Source organism: Suricata suricatta, chromosome 8 (genome assembly GCF_006229205.1).
Source record: "Suricata suricatta isolate VVHF042 chromosome 8, meerkat_22Aug2017_6uvM2_HiC, whole genome shotgun sequence".
NCBI classification, from domain to species: Eukaryota; Metazoa; Chordata; class Mammalia; order Carnivora; family Herpestidae; genus Suricata; species Suricata suricatta.
In genome coordinates, this window is record NC_043707.1 from 13,596,901 (window position 1) to 13,600,497 (window position 3,597).

Consider the following 3,597-nt stretch of genomic DNA (forward strand, 5'->3'; position numbering starts at 1 on the left):
TAAATGTCCATCAACTGATGAATGGATCAAGAAGATGTGGTTTATATATACAATGGAATACTACATGGCAATGAGAAAGAATGAAATTGGACCATTCGTAGCAATGTGGATGGAACTTGAGGGTGTCATGATAAGTGAAATAAGTCAGGCAGAGGACAGATACCATATGTTTTCACTCATAAGTGTAACAGGAGAAACTTAACAGAAGACCATGGGGGAGGGGAAGGGAGAAAAATATCTGGGGAGAGGGAGGGAGGCAAACCATGAGAGACTCTTGAATACTGAGAACAAACTGAGGGCTGATGGGGGAGGGGGCGACGGGAAGGGGGCTGATGGGCATGGAGGAGGGCACTTGTGGGGATGAGCACTGGGTGTACAACTTGACAATAAACTATAAGAGAAAAAAAAAACTTCTACACTGCAAAGGAAACAACAAAACTAAAAGGCAACTGAAAGAATGGGAGAAGATATTTGCAAACGACTTTTCAGATAAAGGGTTAGTATCCATAATCTATAAAGAACTTACCAAACTAAATACTCAAGAAACAAATAATCCAGTGAAGAAATGGGAAGAAGACATGAATAGACACTATTCCAAAAAAGACATCCAGATGGCCAACAGACACATGAAAAGATGCTCAACATTACTCATCATTAGGGAAATACAAATCAAAGCCACATTGAGATACCACTTTATACTGGTCAGGATAGGTAAAAGTAACAACTCAGGAAACAACAGGTATTGGCAAGCATGTGGAGAAACGGGAGCCCTCTTACACTGTTGGTGGGAATACAAACTGGTTACAGCTGCTCTGGAAAACAGTATGGAGTTCGTCAAAAAATTAAAAACAGAACTACCCTACGACCCAGCAATTATCACTACTAGGAATTTATCCCAGGGATACAGGAATGCTGATTCATAAGGGCACATGTACCCCAATGTTTATAGCAGTACTTTTTCAACAATAGGCAAATCATGGAAAGAGCACCAATGTCCATCAACTGATGAATAAAGAAGATGTGGTTTATATATTCAATGGAATACTACTTGATGATGACAAAGAAGGAAATCCTGCAATTTGCAACAACATGGATGGAACTGGAGGGTATTATGCTAAGTGAAATAAGTCAGAGAAAGACAGATATCATGTTTTCACTCATATGTGGAACTTGAGAAATTTAACAGAAGACCATGGGGGAAGGAAAGGGGAAAATAGTTTCAAACAGAGAGGGAGGAAAACCCATACGAGACTCTTTAATACAGAGAACAAATTGAGGGGTGAAGGTGGGGGCGGAGGAGAGAGGAAAATGGGTGATGGGCATTGAGGAGAGCACTTACTGGGATGAGCACTGCGAGTTGTATGTAAGCGATGAATCATGAGACTCTACCCCCAAAACCAAGAGCACACTGTATATACTATATGTTAGCCAGATTGACCGTAAATATTTTGAAAAGTAAACTTTAAACTTAAAAAATTTAAAAATATAGATTAAAAATTATTTTGTTTATTCACTTATTTTGAGAGAGAAAGCACTAGCTGGGGAGGGACAGAGAGGCTAGAGTCAGAACCCTAAGCAGTCTCAGAGCCCAAGGCAGAGCTCAAACCCAAACCAAGAGTTCATGACCTGAGCCAAAGTCACTTAACCAGCCAAGCCACCCAGGCAGTCCTCAAAAAATAGTTCTTGCTTTCTGTCTGGCAGTAGCCATCAGCTCCAGGATAAGCCTAAAATGGGTGCTCAGAAGCACATCCAGGAGCTATGGAGGAAGCAGCAGTCGGGTGTGATATGCTTCCTTCTCGGGGTGTGCTGCAGCCAGTGCCACCAGCTCTGCACTCCACGGGCCCCCTGGCCCCAGCCGACCTGGTACAAGTGTGCAGACTGGGGTACAAGGCCAAGAAGGCCAAGTCATATATCATATCCATGTGCAATGTGCTGGCCCCCTTCCTAAGGGTGTGACCTACGGCAAGCCCGTCCATCATGGTTGTTACCAGCTGAAGTTTGCCCGAAGCCTTCATTCTGTTGCAGAGGAGCGAGCTGGACGCCGCTGTGGGGCTCTGAGAGTCGAGTCCTTTCATTGGGTTGATGGAAGATTCCACGTACCAATTCCTTGAAGTTTTCCTCATTGATTGTTCTATACAGTGACCAGAGGATCAACGAACGAGCCCACAAGCACAGGGAGGTGGGAAGGCTGACCTCTAGCCACAACCCCACAAGCGGCAGCCTTGGAAAGGGTCACTAGTCCCCCCATGCTACCGGTTTCTCACAGAGGCCATGGAGAAGATGCAGTGCTCTCCAGTTCCACCATCTTCGCTAATATAAATAATTTTTGTAAAATAATTTCCTAATAGACCATTTAGGACAGAAAAAAAAAATCGTATTTCTTGAGGGCCTTCACTGTGCAAGGCACTGTACCAAGTTCAGGACTCCATGTCTGCTGAGAGGAGCAGTTTCTGCCCCAATTAAAATAATCCTTGTAATACTTACAACAAACGCTTCTTGTCACCTGAGGATTTGCTGTCCATGTAATTTGAAATAACATGAATAATACCTCATCATTTCACTGGCCCAGTGCCCTACTGGCTCCCAGGGGTCTACACTTCCTGCAAAGCGCTCTGGAGTATTTCGGGGAATCCCCAGGCGCTGCTTTACATGGGGTCACAAAGGAGCCCTGCTCCATCAGGAAGCATCTGCTCCACAAGGGGCTGCCTCCAACGCCCTGAGGACCTTCGTGGGTCACGTTCCACAGCCACCTGAGAGAATGACTATGTCTCCTCTTTCATGTCTTACACTCCATGAGACGGCTCCCAATGGGGCTTATGAATTTTAGAGTAACAGACTTGCAAAGTTTACATTCAAACCTTCTGTCCAGGAACAGATCTGGGAATGTCCCCAACAGCGGCTGCACCGAATGACAAGGCCAAACTCAGAAATACCCCGTTTTTTGGATTAACGGGGCCTTTCCCAGGCCTCTTAAGGTCTCACTGCCCCACACATGTTTATCAGACATATGAAGACACGTTTAAATCCCACTAAGAAGGAACCCCAAGTATACCTGTAAGAAACTCCACGTCCAAGAACAGCACAGACCTCACCCCTCTTCAGGCGGGGTGGTAGACATCATCACATTTTCAGGCTGTGTAGCACCTCTTTTTATTTTTTTATTGAAGTTAAATTCACAAAACGTAAAATTAACGATTTTAAGTAGTACAATTCAGTGGCATTTAGCACATTCACAAAGCTGTAGAACCATCACCTCTATCCATGTTCCAAAACAATATTCATATCCCCAAAGGAAATACCATACCCATTAAGCAGGCATCCCATCCCCCCCCTCTTCCCAGCCCCGGATAACCACAAGCCTCCTTTCTGTCTCTATGGATTTACCTGTTCTGGATGGTCCATATACGGTATGACCTTTTGTGTCTGGCTTCTTTCACTTGGCATGTTTTTGAAGTTCATCCACATTACAGCATGCATCAGCACTTCCTTCCTTTTTGTCTGAAGTGACAGTCCACTATCACTTCAGATGATCTGTTTATCATGCAATGGACATCTGAGTTGTTCCCACAGTTGGCTGTATTGTCAATAGTGTATGAA

The 3,597-nt window shown here is 44.3% G+C and overlaps 1 pseudogene; it reads left to right on the forward strand.

The window, feature by feature from the left end:
* Window positions 1-1,729: 1,729 nt before the first annotated feature.
* Window positions 1,730-2,239, forward strand: LOC115299646 (annotated as a pseudogene).
* The last annotated feature ends 1,358 nt before the right edge of the window (window positions 2,240-3,597 follow it).